Below are 18,560 nucleotides of genomic sequence, written 5' to 3'. Positions count from 1 at the left end.
TATTTGTTGATCATTGTTTTGCCTTTCTAAAAGATTGATAGCTTTATTACAATAAAAAATCCCTTTTGTCTGTAGTAACAGTTTTTTGTCTTAAAGTTTATGTTATCTGATATCAATATATCTATTCAATTTTTTCATTGGTTATTATTTGAAAGGCATATATGTTTCCATCATTTTCCTTTTAACCTATCTGTACTTTGAATCTAAAATGTGTCTTTTCAAGACAGCAAAAAACTGGTCGTATTTTTAAAAGTCTATTCTGCCAATCTAAGCTTTTTAGCTAAAGTTTTAGTCCCTTTGCATTTAATGTAATTATGGATGAGGTATGATTTATGTTTGACATCATGCTATTTGTTATATGTCTAAATTTGTGGGGGAGCCTCCATTCTTCCATTACTGACTTATTTTGTGCCCAATAGATATTTTCCAGTGGACTATTTTAATCTCCTCAATGTTTCTGTAATTATATTTTGTATGAATTATTCTTAGTGCTTCAGCAGATTACATCTTATTTAAAATAATCTAATTTACATTAATACTTACTTAATTTCAAGTGTATACAATTGGGGGCACCTGGATGGCTCAGATGGTTAAGCATCTGACTTTGGCTCAGGTCCTGATCCCAGGGTCCTGGGATCAAGCCTCACATCAGGCTTCCTGCTCAGCAGGGTGTCTGCTTCTTCCCCTCCTTCCTGCTCGAGCTCTCTCTCACTATCTCTGTCTCTCTCTCTCAAAAAAAAAAAAGTATACAATTGTTTTCCCAATATAAGTCCTTTTCAGACCCATTGTTTGTGATTTACTATCATCAAAATTATTTCTTTACACTTTTTAACACTGTCAACATAATTTTACAATTATTGGTTTATGCAAAAAGAGTTACAAACAAAAATGCATTGTGCTCTATGTGAAACTACCTATGTAGTTACCCTTATCAATGTACTTTATTTTGTTGTGTGAACTCACATTACTGTCTAGTGTCCTTTCCTTTTGCAGTGAAGGATTCCCTTCAGTATTTTGTATAGGTCTGATCTGCTAGCAACATATTTGTTCATATATTTCTACCTCTGTGTCTTGATCTGGTACTCCCATTGTGCTTATGTTCATACTTTGATGCTGTCCTTCAGATATCTGAGGTATTTCGTCTTTTTTTTTTTTCTTTTAGACTGGATAATATCAATTGACTTATCTTCAGATTCACAAATTATTCTTTCTGCCAGCTGAAATCTGCTGTTGTGCCACTCTCGTGAATTTTACATTTCTGTTTTATTTTTCAATTCCAGACTTTATATATGTTTTTTAATTTTGATTTCTTTATTGTCATCCTTCATTTAGTGAAACATTGTTCTTATAGTTTCCATCTTGGAAAAAAATGCCCTGATTATTTTTAACAAACACCCTTGGGAAATGGTAGTTCACACTGGTTACGTTCTGAGTCAGAACAATAAAAATAATCCTTGCATTAACGGTTTCTGGGAATTGCCAGACAAATCAAATAATTACAGTTCTCTAAGAATGTTGCTTTTGAAGAATATTAATGCCATTTTGCCCCTTCTAATGACTGCTAGGCTGTTGGTTTCCACTGTGATTGTGAAATTCCACTGTGATTGTGGGATTGTTTTCATAGTTTCTGCAGAGCTAGATAAAGGGGGCTGGGAATGGGACAAGTAAATATACCACATGGCTTACCAATTCCACCATTTTTCTTGACTACTCCCAAGATTGTTGAAAGCCATTGGTTAATTTCCAAAGTTTTGAAATGTTAATTTGGATAAATTTTGAGTGTTTTTGTTGCTTTTGTAGAAAAAAGTATTTCTGATGGTCCTTACTTTACCATCCTTGCCTACCTGTCCACTTACTTTTTTTTCTTTTTTTTTAAATTTTTTAAAAAATATTTTATTTATTTATTTGAGAGAGACAGAGATAGTGAGAGAGAGCTCGAGCAGGAAGGAGGGAGAGAAGCAGACACCCCACGGAGCAGGGAGCCCGATGCGGGGCTCGATCCCAGGACCCTGGGATCATGACCTGAGCCGAAGGCAGAGGTTTAACCATCTGAGCCACCCAGGCGCCCCTCTTACTTTTTTTTTTCCAATGCAATACAAATATTAGAGGTTTTATCCTACCTTAATTATTATTTATTTATTTATTTATTTATTTATTTATTTATTTATTTATTCATAGAGAAATGACATGAGCTGGGGATAAGGGCAGAGAGAGAAGAAGACAAGCAGACTTCCTGCTGAGGGCAGAGCCTGATGTGGGGCTCAATCCCAGGACCCTGAGATTTTGACCTGAGTTGAAACCAGGAGATGGACCCCTAACCAACTGAGCCACCCAGGGTAAAACCCCTACCTTAATTATTTTTAAGTGTACAACTCAGTAGTGTTAAGTATATTCACATTGTCTTGTAACAGATCTCCAGAATTTTTCATCTTGCCAAACTGAAACGTAGTACCCTTTAAATAATAACCCCTCATTTTTCCCTTCCTCCAATCCGCTGGCAAACACAATTCTTTCTGTTTCTGTTTCCTTATAGTAGCCATCTTAATGGGTGTGAGATATCTCATTGTGGTTTTAATTTGCATTTCTCTTATTGTGTTGTTGAGCATATTTTCATATGTTGTTGGCCATTTGTACAACTCCTCTGGAGAAATTTCTATTTACATCCATTTTCCATTTTTTTAGTTGGGTTATTTGTTTTTGTTGTTGAGTTATAGGTATTTTAATGTTTTGAATTTTAACCCTTTATCAAATATATGTTTGCATTTTTTTTTCATCCTGTAGGCTTATTTTTCAGTTTGTTGACTTTGACTTTTGACAGAAATTTAGGCTTAATGTATTCCCATTTCTCTATTTTTTTTTTCTTTTGTTGCCTATGCTTTTGGTGTCATTTCCAGGAAATCATTGTCTTATGTTTAGGTCTTTAGTCAATTTTGAGTTAGTTAGTTTGTATATGGTATAAAGTAAGGGTCCAACTTCATTCTTCTGTATGTGGATATCCAGATTTACCACCACCATTTGTTGAAGAGCATTTCCTTTCCCCATGTAGTCTTGGTTTCCTTGTCAAAGATCATTTGGCCATATACGTGAGGGTTTATTTTATCCTTTTTGGTGCTTTGTAAATGTATGTCTGAAAATGTATTTATTCTACTCTTATAGTTGATTGGTAGTTTGACTGGATTGAAAATCATTTTAGAAATAACGAAGGACCTTAAAACAAAGAAATAGAGAATTTGACCACTTTGGATGTACTGTAAATACATTCATAAGTACTTCAAAGGGTGAGGAAATTTTCAATCTATATTCCTAAATTATGTCTTTGACTGGGAAATGGAAAATGGTGTGAGATGGAGCAAGAGAGTGGTGAGATTATTTAAGACGTTACTATTGTAATCCAAATTAAACTAAGATAACAATAGTGTTGGAAATTTGAGCATTGGTTTTAAAAGGGCTATGGTACAAAATAAGGAATACAAATTATTATTAGGACAGGGACAAGTGTAACAATCACTGAGCTGTAGACAATGCACAGTGAAGCTGTGTTTGAAGGGCCCATTTGCATTCAAGTTAAGATGACTGTACAAAACTTCTTCCCAAGCAATACAGTTAGAATGGATTTTCCCATAGTTGATTCGATTTTGAAAATTTCTAGAGCATCAGAAAACTTCTTGTCAATATCTAATTCTCCTTAAAATTGAATTGTCTACTTCTTTGTAATGTAGGGTAGAAAAATCCAAACAAACTTTAAGACAGACTTGGCTTTAGAAGCTCGCCTTCAATTTCCTATCGGAACCTAGACATTCAACCCAGGCTCCCAAAGGCCAGTTCTCTTATCTGTCCTTAAATATGCAAGCACATAATATAGTAGTCATCCCTACATTATAGAATGATTAGGAGGAACAAGTAAGTTCAGTCATACAAGGTGCTTAGAAGAGTACGTGGCACATATTAAAATCTCAATAAATGTTAATTATGCATATTATACAACATAACCCATAGATTCTGTCACTTCAATGTATACTAAATATTTTCTTAAGGATGGAGATAATGTGTATGAATCTCATTCTAATGCTCTTATATAGGAGTTACAAATGCATATTGTCATTCTATATACATAAATTATCTATGTCTATGAGTAAAGTACAGAATTGAGATCTGATGAAACTGCTAGCTGTGATCTTTTATGAACATATCAAAATATTTGTCTTCGAAAGTAAAGAGATCAACTACATTTGGTTTATTTATTTAAAAATAATGTAAGAATCGCCTTTAAAACTGAATTAGCTTGTTCTCATATATAGCAAAAATATTCTATTATTTTTATACAAGATCTTTATTTACAAACATCTAGCCAAATGCACTGCAAATAATATGATCATAGTTGAGCAATACACTGTTGGAGAGTCATAATTTTTTGAAAGCTATGTTGACCTTTCCAAGCCAGTAGTGTATCATTTAGTATAATGAGTGCTAATTTCCTAAGTGGTATCCCAGTGACCTAAAGAGTTTGCACAACTTCTAAAAGTGCTTCTTAGTCCCTATGGTGTAGTTTACACAGTGGGAAAATATGGTTCATTATCTCACAAACATACTTTACAGGCAAAGAACTTAATAGTTGCAATGACATTTTTTTTTCTTAATTTAAACTGGGTAACAATAAAAGGAGTGTTTCTAAAAATAAAGTGAAATTTACCTGCAGAAAGTCAAGTACTATAATCCACTATTTCTTTTCTCCTGACTTTTGTCAAAAAAAAGTTTTCATCTATAAACCAATTTTAGGGCTCCTTTTAAGATGTAAATGAGTATCAGAAGGGAGGGGCTATCTTAGGGCTAATTTCCTAGTGCACTTAGAATGATGATTTTCATCTTCTCCTATTGCTCTCTAAGGCCCTTTTCTGGTTCTGCAAACTGATGTTTTGCTGTTTTCAAGCTTGAATGGCAATCAGAACATATTTTTTAGTTCAATGAATTTGTATCTAGGCAAGTTCCTAATTGCCTTACATAAACAGTTTCTTTAACTTTTTTATAAAAAAAAATCTTATACAAATCATTGACTCCACAAAAAATAAAATTTAGATTTCTGTGAATGATTGGAAAAGAGAGTAGCAGAATGAGTAGCATATTGTACACAATATATTCCCATAACACTGTACACATATCCTTTCTTTTCCCTTTGCATTGTAAATATGAATACCCAACTTAAGACAAAGAAGATATCATTTCTTTTTTTTCCCCATTCTTAATTTGAGATCATAAATGCCTTTTCAAAGTTATGATCAAGTCTGAAACCGTAACTTAAGAGATGAGAAAATAGTTATTATGTCGGGAATTTCAAGTTAATGTGCAGTGTATTTTCACAAAGAATATTAGTAGGCAATGAAGCAGGAATACATTAGTTTTTGTGACAAGCAAAGGAAAGAATGGGAGGGTGGTGGGCAGAAGTTTCTCTTTTCATTGAAGTCCCATTAACATCTTTTTTTTTCTTTTTACAAATTTACTGAGGGAATATTAGGTTGCAGAAGCAAGTTCATTATGACCTATTTTCTTCTCAGTTATATCAAAGTATTACCCTAGGGTAAAGAGTAGTGTGTTACTAACTTTAATGCACCTACAGAAATCACATGAATATCTTACAAAAGTGTGGATTCTGGTTTGGTAAGTTTTGGGAAGGGCCTAAGATTCCGCTTTTTTAAGAAGTTACACCAAGGGATGCTAATGTGTCTGATATATGGACCACAATATGTGTAACAAGGAAATAGAAAATGAAGCTATTCCTCTATTTTTTTTAATGATTTTGTTTATTTATTTATTTATTTGAGAGAGAGAAAGAGAGAGAGCACATGCGAGTGTGCACACCGGGGGGGGGGGCGGTGGAAAGGGGTAAAGGGGGAGGGAGAGAGAATCTCTAATAGTTTGCTATGAGCACGGAGCCTGATGTGGGGGCTGAGATCATGACCTGAGTGGAAACCAAGAGTCAGATGCTTAACCGACTGAACCACCCTGCCCCCCCTTTAAATTTTCATTGTTTTTTTTTTTTTTTTCACCATCATTAAATTTGCAAAGATATTCCGGGTTTATAGTTCCTGGGGAGTCACATAGTTAATGTCTAGTTATATATCAATAATGTTCTTTAGTTAAACTGAAAATAAAAAAATGAATAATCTATTGCAGAGAAAGGATTTTAGAATTGGGGATTCTGCTTCTAGAATGACTGTGTCTGATATATTTGGTTTTGTGACCGAGGTCATAGAATCTAAACAATAACAGAACAAGACAATAATTATTCCAAAGTAATTCAAATATGGAGACGATATTCTTAAATACAAGGCATCCCATGGAGTTCTACAACTGTCTAAACACTGAATATGCAAAAGGGTATGGTTTTTACTATGTAGAAGTGAATGTGTTAGTGTTCATTGATATACATTAAATTCCACAAGTAGGAAAGCTTATTTATTAACATTAGCTGAAACCAGATATGATTTCCATTGCATATTTTTTCCCATTGCATATTTGATAAATTTGACCCTATAACCATTCCTATGTGCAAGAAATATTCGTTTATAATTAGTAAAGGTTTAATTGAATATTTTATACTTCCTATAAAAAGTAATATTTACATCACGAACTTTTGAATAAAAAAGTATCAATAGCCAGTTATTTAGTTTATTATTTGATATTATATTAGAAAAATTCCGTTTATTTGGGATTTAATACACTTAAGGTCTTTGCAAGAAATCTGAGTAGATTATAAATTTGGCGGTTTTAGTGTGCTAGAGAGCCTTTTAAAAAGGAACACTTTCCATAACATAGCATAAAATCAGTACTTCTTTTGCATTTGAAAGAAAAACAAGAGTGAATAGCTATTATTTCAGTGAGAGTATACTATAAAAAGGGAATCTGTTAATGAGGAGAACATGTGTTACTCAGGGTAAAGATAATACATGTGCATGAAATGTGTGTAAATGTTACATGTAAGTTTATAGAACAGAAACCAGAAAACAAATGGTGAAGCTGGGTTTGAAAGTAATGAAAATTTAACAAATGTGGTTGATAATTTACATTAAATAGTAAAATGTTCAGCTACGATGCTGTAACAATAGAACAAAAGACAAAATAGTTACATGCTTAGCACAATAATAGTTCTATTCTTACTCTTATATGGTTTGAAGTTATTAAAGAAGTGTGGCCCATAGAATATTCAAAACTTCTACATAAGCAGTCTACAGAGGTTACCAAGGTAGAGAATAAGAAAGGTAGAAAAAGCATAAAATATGTTCTATTCATCAAGCATCTCACCGATTGCTTCTTTCTACACATAGAACACACACATCCCTTCCCTAAAGGATAAAGTCACAGCCCTATCCCATCAGTGACTGGAATGCAGCAATTCTAAAACATCACTGTCAAGACACTTTGAAGGACTCCTACTCTAGGTTTGGGACTGGGGTTTATAACTAAGATCCCACAGTCCTTTCGCTCAGAGCTTCTTATTCTCCTGACTCCTGCCTTGTTCTGTTCTTGCAATTATCCAGGTCTTGTATTTCTTGTCCACATATGAGGCAGGTTATGGGGAATGTGCCCTTTTTTAATCTGCACAATTTTCTCAGCCCAGTTCCTACAGGGGGGAAGCTTAGGGACCAAACATGTTTTTTTTTTTTTTTCTCTTTTTCTTTTTTTTAATTCTCAAAGTGTTCTAGTCCAATCTCTTAGCTTCTTTATCAGCAAAATTTCCTTAAAATTTCAGTTGTCTCCTCATTTATTTGATTCCAGTCATTTTCATGTGCTAATTACCACACCCAAAATTCTTTGGAGACATGTTTCTAAAATCTGTTTTATTTCTTGGAAATTTCACTTCCTTGTTCCACCTGACTCCCTCTCAATGAGTGGAATCTATTATAATTAATATTTAAACTGGGCCACTTGTTGAGAAATTTTATTGGGTTTTTTGTTCAAAGATTTTTGATAATACCATCTCTTACTTTTTGAGATCTGATAGTGGTTGACTTTCTAACTCTGTCAGTCACTGAATTTGTCACAAGTTCTGCTTGTTACAATATGAAACTGATACCTGTACTCCTAGAAAACTGTCATGGTTAAAAAAATCCCCGCACCATTTTGTGTTATGAAAAAGAAAGTTTTGCTAAAAAGAGCGCCCTTCCCCCATGACTTCCTATAAGACTTATAGAAGCCTCCCCCTGCTTACTTATGCATACTAAGGCCAGACCTTCCAAATACCACTCTGCCTCATGAATGATTAATTGAACTTGTTTGTCGTGGCCTATCAACCAGAGTGCTTATTAAATGACTTACCCAAACTTTAGTTAAGTTTCCCTCCTCATAGGACCCTGAACACTGGCCCACCATCAGGGAACACACAGCCCCTCCTTAAAGATACTTTCCAAAAATTTGAGAATTTGCTGACACCAGGGAAAAGTATTTCCTGATCATCCCACTCCCCTACACTTTATTCTTTTTATCCTTGTTTACTCCTCCTGATAAAAGAAAAGCCCTTTTCTGGCTGACTTTTGAGATGTTTGCCTAACTCCTGGTTGGAACGTTCACCCTATTATCAGAATGTCTCACCTCCGGTTGCAAGAGTCCCATTCCTGCCTCTTGCAATAAACCTTCCAAATAGTCTCAAGTCTGAATTTGTTTCTAATTTCAACACTTGTAAATCTAACAATCATATATTTAGAGACTGCCACTTTCTCCTGAGACCTTGATAAATGAAGGCCAGAGCTATGCCTGCACACTATTAACATGTTTCTTTTTTCTGTAGCGCTACAAGCCAGAAGGCCTAAGATTTCCTTGCCAGATGATTTCAGACAATAATTTCCCACATGTTGTGCTACTGCTAAAAAGAACCTCCTCAAAAAAAAAAAAAAAGAATCTCCTCTATCTCTTTATGCTTGGATTATCAGCTTCCTTACCTCTCTCTACCCAACTACTAAGCTAATACCATATAATTTTGTCTTCTTGGTTTTTTTTTTTTTCTGCTTATTTTTCCAAAACCATTCTACTCAGGGTCTGATTTCTGTATTAGTAAGCATAATGTTAGAATAAACACCCCACAGAAGCTAAAAATAAAATGTTTCAGTGTTTTTCATTCAGAGTTCAGTAATGGCAGTTGGCTCTGTTCTGCCTTCAAGCTGTGTATCTGGATAAATGACTTATCCAGGAATAGACACATTTACTTCAATTCACACCCTACTGGCCAGAAATAGTTACATGACACCATCCCAGCCACAGTGAGAACCAGAAACATGAGGGAGTATGGATATTCGGGAGCGACTGTCTCTGCTGTGGCAGTGTTTACATATTTTGAAATGACAGAGACATTCTGTGTAGACGGATATGTACCTGCCTTCTGCAAATGATAACAAAACTGGACAGTTTCCCATTTTGAAACACAAATCCTCTGAATCCAAGTGCAGCCTCTCAGCTAAAGCATATTATTTATTTATTTTAAATTATATTTATTTATTATTTTTTAAATTTAATTCTAGTTAGTTGACATAAGATTTCAATATTGGTTTCATGAGTGGAGTTCAGTGGTTCATCATTTACGCATAACATCCAGTGCTCATAACAAGTGCCCTCCTTATAACCCATCACCCATCTATTCCCATACCCCACCCAACCACCCTCCCTCAACCCTCAGTTTGTTCTCTATCCTTAAGATTGACTCATGATTTGTTTCCGCACTCTCTCTTTCCCCCTCCCATATGTTCAACTATTTTGTTTCTTAAATTCCACTTGTGAGTGAAATCATATGGTATTTGTCTTTCTCTGATTGACTTATTTCATTCGGCACAATACACTCTAGCTCCATCCATTCATTGTAAATGGCGAGATTCCATTCTTTTTGAAGGCTGAGCAGTATTCCCATCACACACACACACACACACACACACACCCCACATCTTCTTTATCCATTCATCAGTTGATGGGCATTTGGGCTCTTCCCATAATTTGGCTATTGTTGATAATGCTACTATAAATTGTGGGGTACATGCACTCTTTTCAATGTATTTTTGTATCCTTTGGGTAAATACCTAGTAGTGCAATTGCTGGATCATAGGGTTGTCTTATTTTTAGCTTTTTGAGGAACCGCCATACTGTTCTCCAGAGTGGCTGCACCAGTTTGCATTCCTACCAACAGTGCAAGAGGGTCCCCCTTTTTCTACATCCTCGTCAACATCTGTTGTCTCTTGTATTGTTAATTTTAGCCATTCTGACAGGTGTGAGGTGGTATCTTACCATGGTTTTGATTTGTATTTCCCTGATGATGAGGTATGTTGAGCACTTTTTCATGTGTCTGTTAGCCATCTGTATGTCTTCTTTGGAAAAATGTCTATTCATGTCTTCTGCCCATTTCTTAGCTGGATTATTTGTTTTTTTGTATGTTGAGTTTAATAAGTTCTTCATATATTTTGGATATTAGCCCTTTATCAGATATGTCATTTGCAAATATCTTCTCCATTCTGTAGGCTGCCTTTTACTTTTGTTGTTTCCTTCACTGTATACAGCTTCTTATCTTGATGAAGTCCCAATAGTTCATTTTTGCTTTTGTTTCCCTTGCCCCCAGCGAAATGTCCAGTAAGAAATTGCTATGGCCAAGGTCAAACAGGTTGCTCCCTTTTTCTCCGCTAGAATTTTGACAGTTTCCTTTCTCACATTTAGGTCTTTCATCAATTTTGAATTTATTTTTGCAAATGGTGTAAGAAAATGGTCCAGTTTCATTCTTCTACATGTTTCTGTCCAGTTTTCCCAACACCATTTGTTGACGAGACTGTCTTTTACATTGAATACTCTTTCCTGCTTTGTAAAAGATTAGTTGTCTACATAGTTGTGGGTCCATTTCTAGATTTTCTATTCTGTTCCATTGATCTGTGTGTCTGTTTTTGTGCCAGTACCATAATGTCTTGATGACTACAGCTTTGTAATATAACTTGAAGTCCAGAATCCTGATGCCTATAGCTTTTCTTTTCTTTTTCAGGATTGCTTTGGCTATTCAGGGTCTTTTGCAGTTCCATACAAATTTTAGGATTGATTATGAATCTTTGTGAAAAATGCTGGTGGTATTTTGATAGGGACTGCATTAAATGTGTAAATTGTAAAGCATATTTAGAATGTATGGTTGTGTCTCTGTCAACCTCCTCAGAGCCCAGTCACTGTTATTGTCTCTTCCTTCTGTGAGGTCAAGGGACCAATATGGTATGTCCAATAAATAGTCTTGGCAGAAAATAATATGAACAGCTAAAGCTAAAGATCTGAGGACCAAGTTTTCAGAGTGGAACCCATCTTGTTGTATGAAATCAAAGTGGTTTGAATGTACTGCTTCTGAATTGAAAGCCGTTTTATTTTGTTTCCTGTGTTGTATGATATTTTCAAACAAAATATGTGTTGTTCTGCATTGCTTTGTGATTAGCATAAGGATACATATTAAAGGTAAGTTTAATTCAATTCATGAAAAATAAGAGTATCAATATATTGAAACTTTTTAATAAAAAATTATGAATGATTGTTTTGTACTTTACAATTAAAATGATAAATTTAATATGATAAAATATATGATAAAGTTTTAAACAAATATGGATTCTGTGCACTCAATTCTAAATGAATAGCATGTTAACAAATATATTTTATTTTTATTTCCCCATTTTAATATTTTTAGTTCATTTGAAGTCCTTGATCAGTTAATGTTCTCCTAGGTTTAAAAGCTGCAAAAGAAAGATAAAATTTGTTTACTTGTTCTTTATTCTGAGACATTTCACATATCCAAAGTTCCCATCTCCAAACTCCCTACCTTGCTCTAAATTGGATCCTACTTGATCTGAGTGCTCACTACCCCAGGTACTATTACCTACCACACACACAACTTTGTGAATGGCTCTTAACTTCATTGGCCTGAGTATCTTTCTGGAATATGCAAAACCGGCCCATGCCTCAGATCTGTTGCTTTTAATAATCCCTCATCCCTACCTGATTTCTCAAAGCAAGTACACTGCTTCCTTATTCCATTAAGGTCTCTGCATAATGGTCCAATCATCAGAAAGGCCTGTAGGGACCACTAATCCTCTGATACACCTCCACATCTCTCTCTAACTAAAATTACTCATTTTTAGTAGCACTTTACACTACTTAATAATAGAAAATGTTTTTAACATTCATTTTCTGTCTCCCCACTAGAAGATTAACTCCATTAGTGCAAGGAGTTTTGGGTACATTCTGATATATCCCCAGTTACTAGAAAAACCTATTGCTTACTGGATACTTAAGACTTATTTGTATCTCCAGTGACTTGAAAAGTTCTTATAATACAGCAGATATTCACAATACATCTATTGATCCAGTGAATTAATTAAGTTAATTAATTTGTTTTAGGGGAAAATATACGTGCAGTAGTGTCTATATTATGGACACAACCAATGTAGAACAATGCAAAATGACATTTTGGTTGCTTTACTTAGATTGCCTTCTTCAATCTTACAACAATAAAAGGTAGATGTTATTATTCTTCTTGCTCTATAAATGTGAGAACTAAAGCTCACAGAGGTAAAGTGATACAGCCATGGCACAGACCAAGAAAGTGGCTGTGTTCTCAAGTTAGCTAAAGTAGAGAGAGAAATAACAGACTGAATGGTAGACAGATAATTGATAGGTATGGTATGTAGACAGAAAGACCAACCATTTAAGCACATACTGTCAGTATACAAATTTAACAAGACAGTTTGTTAAAGGACAAATATACTTTACAAAACAAAATGAAAATTAACATCAGAAGAGAGGGTTTAGGGTTTTTTTTTTTGTTGTTGTTTTTGTTTTTTGTTTTTTTTAAGATTTTATTTATTTATTTGAGAGAGAATGAGATAGAGAGAGAGCATGAGAGGGGGGAGGGTCAGAGGGAGAAGCAGACTCCCTGCTGAGCAGGGAGCCCGATGCGGGACTTGATCCCAGGACCCTGAGATCATGACCTGAGCCGAAAGCAGTCGCTTAACCAACTGAGCCACCCAGGCGCCCCTAGGGTTTGTTTTGGTTGTCTTAGTTTTTGCTTAGTAAATCTATTAGATACATTTTGAGTCAAAATACAATATAAGATAAGGTTTATCAGATACTGTCACACAGAAATAACAAAAAAGACCTAGAATTTTGTCTTGTAGTTAATTTTAAAATCATTGGAAAACATGGGGCAAACAAAAATAAAGGCAATACTGAGTTAAATTATCATTCTTAAGGGATTAAATTTAGGCTCATTTAACAAAACATTATAGACGAGGTAAGCCAAGTTCAATATCAAAGAGGATGTCAAGAACTGTGAGGGTCTGAGATGTTTCTCTCCTTGCAAGGTGACTAGTTAGTTGACAATATTTTCATGGATGCTTGTAGAAGGAAAGAAAATCTTCAGTTAGACAATAAGGACAGTTGATTACTTTTAGCAATGGCAGTAGCAAAAGTATCAATATTTTTTGGACTAGTTTCCTGAGTCCCCACATTCCACAGCATTTAAAGAGGACTGGATGACATCTGCACATCCAGTATGTGAAGACAGAAGAGAGGCACATGAAATTATAACACCAGAATATTTTATAATGGGCAGTAAGTATGCTTGCTCTTTGCTCCAACGGAAGACAGTATCTTTAACTTACTGAACTATAAGCAGATCTGCCCTCTGGAAAGCAACACTATCTCTATCTTCCAAGGCTATAAATAAACCTGTCACTTGGGAGACATGATCTCTGTATTCCAAAGGGTTTGCTGTACAAACATTTTTGAAAAGATATGTCAAAAGAAAGGGACATCAAGGCCTTTTCTCCAAGATCTGCAGACACGTGAAAAAGACCAATTGAGAACTGTGTACAAATAGAGAGTAGTATCTGAATTGCTTATATTCTGTGTTTTGACTATTGTCTCCCTCATTAATCATGACAGACAGAATGGATTATAGGCAGCTTAGTTTTGTTTAGCATTGTAATGAAAGAAGAAATAATCCAGGGCAGTAAAGACTTCCTCCAGTTCCCCCAACTCCCATTTTCAACATCATATTTTCCAAATTTAGGTTATATTATGTTACTAGTAAGTGGTATAATGAAACTAGCTCATACCACATTATGAGAGTCAATTATTAAATGTTCAAGAATTTTACATGATAATTATTAAAAATAGCTATTGTTAAAAATGGAATTATATAAACTTATAATTATTGAATTATATTTAAAAGGCAATAAATACTCAAACATATCACTTACTATTTTGAAATATTTACCATTAAATATACTTTTGAGTTTATATTATATAGTGTATCTCTATGATAAAAATATTCTATATTGGCATGCTACTGTACATCTCCTCCTGTTATGCACTGAAATTGTGTCCCACTAAAAGATATATTGAAACCTCAACACCTGGAAGCTGTGAATTTGACCAGAGTTGGAAATGAGGTCCTTGTGAAATTAACTAAGTTAAGATGAGTCATACCAAATTAGACTGAGCTATAATCCAATGCCTGGTGTTCTTATAAGGACAGGGAAATCTGGACAGAGCAACACAGAAAGGGAAAATGCCATGTGATGAAGGAGGTAAAGATTGGAATGATGCATCTTCAAGCCAAAGGATGCTAAGCATTGTTGGCAAGCACCAGCAACTAGGAAGAAAGAAGAAAGGATTCTCCCTTAGAGACATCTGAGAGAGAATGGTCCTGCCAATACCTTGATTTAAAACTACTACCTTTCTGAACTGTGAGATAATAAATTTTTCTTGTTCTAAGCCACCCAGCTTGGGGTACTCTGTTACAGCAGCCCAAGGGGACTAATACACTTCCCAACTCCTTACTCACTAATGTCCCATTTATATCTTGAAATTGACGATGATGGGAATATTTAGAAATTGGAAATCAGCAAGTATTACGAGATTGATTTAATGCTGATGCTAAAAGGATTTTTAGTTTAATGAACACAACTTGCATGAGGGTTAAAAAGAGTTGACCACTAGGTCATAGATAACATTCAATGGTAATATAGTTACTGAAATAAAACCAGATTAGGAGGCAACTCCATTGTCAAATCATAGAATTGCAAGCATAGGTTGGTTACAGCAAAAATCAAAATAGTCTCTGAAATTAATAGTCTATAGCCAATTTTCCATAAAGAGTATTTTCCCATGATCTGACCATGAGCATTTTATATGAAATGATGGTGAAGAATACTTCAAATTGTTAGTGACTCTGATATGTAAAGTAACAAAAATAGGTAATGGGATTTATAAGAGTCTTGGTTAGAGAATATATGGTATTTCTCCTCTCCTCCTCTGTTGTCCCCCTCTTCAAAGTTATCTCAGAGCAGAAACTGGTCAGCATTTGTCAGGGATATGCAAGTATAGGAAGGGTAAGAGGACAAGTTGAGAGAAGAAAAGATAGATCTCCTTAGAGGATTTTTCAAAATCAGCAACTGTGCCCCAGTCTAGGCTTATCAAATTAGAATAAGGGAAGTAGAGCAGCATGAATTGAAATAGTTAAAGGTTCACCAGGTGATTATTATGAATATTCAGAATTGGCAAGTACTCAGATCATGTTCTTTATAGTTTTTTCCTCGAATTATGAGATTCCATTACCCTAAATTCCCCCTGCTGATTGTCTTTCTTTTCTCTAATGCCTCTGGGGAGAATGACATAACTACCTTCTGTTGGCAGTGATCCTTTGCTTTGTGTGCAGTCAGAAGGGCTAATATATTTCTAACATTCTCAATTTCTTAGTTTGGGTCTGCAGCTAGCATTCACAAACCTAGCCTTTGCTCAGAGTCACCTTAATCTGGCTGAAACTAGACAGAGGCATTCTACTTGAAGTTTCTGAGCAAGCCTACATGCGCTGCTTTGTTTTGAGTTCTATATTAGGGCATTATTAGAACATGTCTGTATAGCAATCATCTAACATTAGGCTTCCCATTTGACTTCTTTGTATAATACTTGCTTTCTATAACAGTTTATCAATCAGCATTAGCTAGCAATATTTGATATTGGCAGATTGGTTTCATTTTAATCTGTTTTACTAATCTTGCATTGTCATTTAATCACAAATATCATGTCCATGATGACGCCATACCAAAAAGCCAGTTTTGCAACCATTAAAAATGGTTATTTCATTAATGTAATGACTTCCAAGTAGAAGTTGATAGTATATTTGAGTATATCTCTCAAAATATTTGATAGCTTTATAGCTTTAGTTTGCCTCTTTGGGAGTTAAATATATAATCATAGGATGGGGCAAATCATTCAGTGATTATTTTCAGATCTTTATTACCTGTGAAAATTACAAGCTTAATGATCTGTTTCTCTCATGCTTGCTGGTTGGTGATATCAGACTCATTTAACTTGGTCATCCATCCAAAACATTGTGCTGACTTTGCAAATTAATTAAACACTATTGACCATCCTCAAATGCAGGTATTTTGTTACATAATGTAAACAATATAGGTGGAACACGTTATTTTTCAAGCAAATATTTCTATATACTGAGATAAAAATTATACATGCACAATTATCCCTATTATTTTAGCTTTAGAAAAATTAAAAGAAGTATATGGTGATTAATGTAAAGATTTTGAAAGGCAGGACCACTTAAATAAGAGAGAAAGAAAGGCAGTGAAAAAGGCAGAAAATATCAAGGGGACCAAACCTACCAGATCTCTAGATTGTGTGGACCCCAAATATGCAACCTTCTCTGGTCATATGTGATCTAGCTGGAGTTACTAAATGGGATTCTGCATCATAGTTAATATACGGTAAATAATGTTGGTTGTAATTCAGAATATGCATCTTATGTTCTTTTGGGAAACCTCAACCATGTTGTCCAAATGAGAACCACAATTATGGGTGGAATGTTTTACACCAAAATTCATGAATTCTTAACCCCAAGTTCCTCAGAATATGACCTTATTCAGAGAAAGGGTCTTTATAGAAGTTACCAAGTTAAAGTGAGGTGACAAACATCCCTATATAAAGGGGAACTTTGAAGAGAGACATGCACACAGAGACGTACATGCCAGGTGAAGGGACACAAAAAGAAGATGGCCTTGTACAAACCAGGAAGAGAGGACTGGAACAGAGCCATCCCTCACAGACTTCAGAAGGAATCAACCTTGCTGACAGCTTAATTTCACATTTGACTTTGAGCTTCCAGAACTGGGAGACAGAATATTTCTGTTGTTTAAGCCATTCAATTTATGGTCCTTCGTTATGGGAGCCTTGGCAAACTACACCATCACCCTCTTCCCATATGGTTCTGCTTACCTGATGACCTATTGTTTGGACTAGGGTTGGCACCTGCACCATGCTGAACCACACACACCCTCACTTTCCAAACCACAGTATTAGGGGTTGAGTGAATAACCTGAACAAAAGGTCCTTTCATAGAGATATTTAAATTGGAGTGCAGAGAATAATACCCCTGCCCTCAGATGAAAAAACTGGAAAATATGAGTCCTGGAGTTGCTGATTACCCTTCTTTCTCTCCATGGGAAACAAACAAACAAGCAAACAAAATAATCAGCAGAAATAGAAATTGGACATAAGACTGAGACAGGAATAATGAAAAAAGGCAGAAAAAGTCAAGGATCACGGGTTGTAGTTCTCAGACAGTCACCCTTCCAAATTTTCCTAATTACATGAGACATTGCAGGGAAAACTTTTGTTTCTTTTGCTAATTACTTTCTGTTTGATATTGTGCAAATTTTTTTGAACTGTTTGAATCTAAATTCTCATCAGTAAAATGATATTAATATTAGTTAACTTTTGAAATTATCAAAAAGTCAATGTAAAAAGTGGATGGTATTTTGATGGGGATTGCATTGAATGTGTAGATTGCTCTAGGTAGCATTGACATCTTCACAATATTTGTTCTTCCAATCCATGGGCATGGACCATTTTTCCATTTCTTTGTGTCTTCCTAAATTTCTTTCATGAGTATTTTATAGTTTTCTGAGTACAGATTCTTTGCCTCTTTGGTTAGATTTATTCCTAGGTATCTTATGGTGTTGGGTGCAATTATAAATGGGATCAGATCCTTAATTTCTCTTTCTTCTGTCTTGTTGTTGGCGTATAGGAATGCCACTGATTTCTGTGCATTGATTTTATATCCTGCCACTTTACTGAATTCTTGTATGAGTTCTTGCAGTTTTGGGGTGGAGTCTTTTGGGTTTTCCACATAAAGTATCATATCATCTGCAAAGAGTGAGAGTTTGACTTCTTCTTTGCCAATTTGGATGCCTTTTATTTCTTTTTGATGTCTGATTGCTGTGGCTAGGACTTCTAATACTATGTTGAATAGCAGTGGTGATAGTGGACATCCCTGCCATGTTCCTGACCTTAGGGGGAAAGCTCTCAGTTTTTCCTCATTGAGAATGATATTCGCTGTGGGTTTTTCATAGATGGCTTTTATGATATTGAGGTATGTACCCTCTATCCCTATACTCTGAAGAGTTTTGATCAAGAAAGGATGCTGTAGTTTGTCAAATGCTTTTTCTGCATCTATTGAGAGGATCATATGGTTCTTGTTCTTTCTTTTGTTA

This window comes from Leptonychotes weddellii, chromosome 1 (genome assembly GCF_054177405.1).
Source record: "Leptonychotes weddellii isolate Sample4059 chromosome 1, ASM5417740v2, whole genome shotgun sequence".
In the NCBI taxonomy this organism is placed as follows: domain Eukaryota; kingdom Metazoa; phylum Chordata; class Mammalia; order Carnivora; family Phocidae; genus Leptonychotes; species Leptonychotes weddellii.
The sequence above is the reverse complement of the archived record's forward strand: the minus strand, read 5'-3'. Positions refer to the sequence as shown.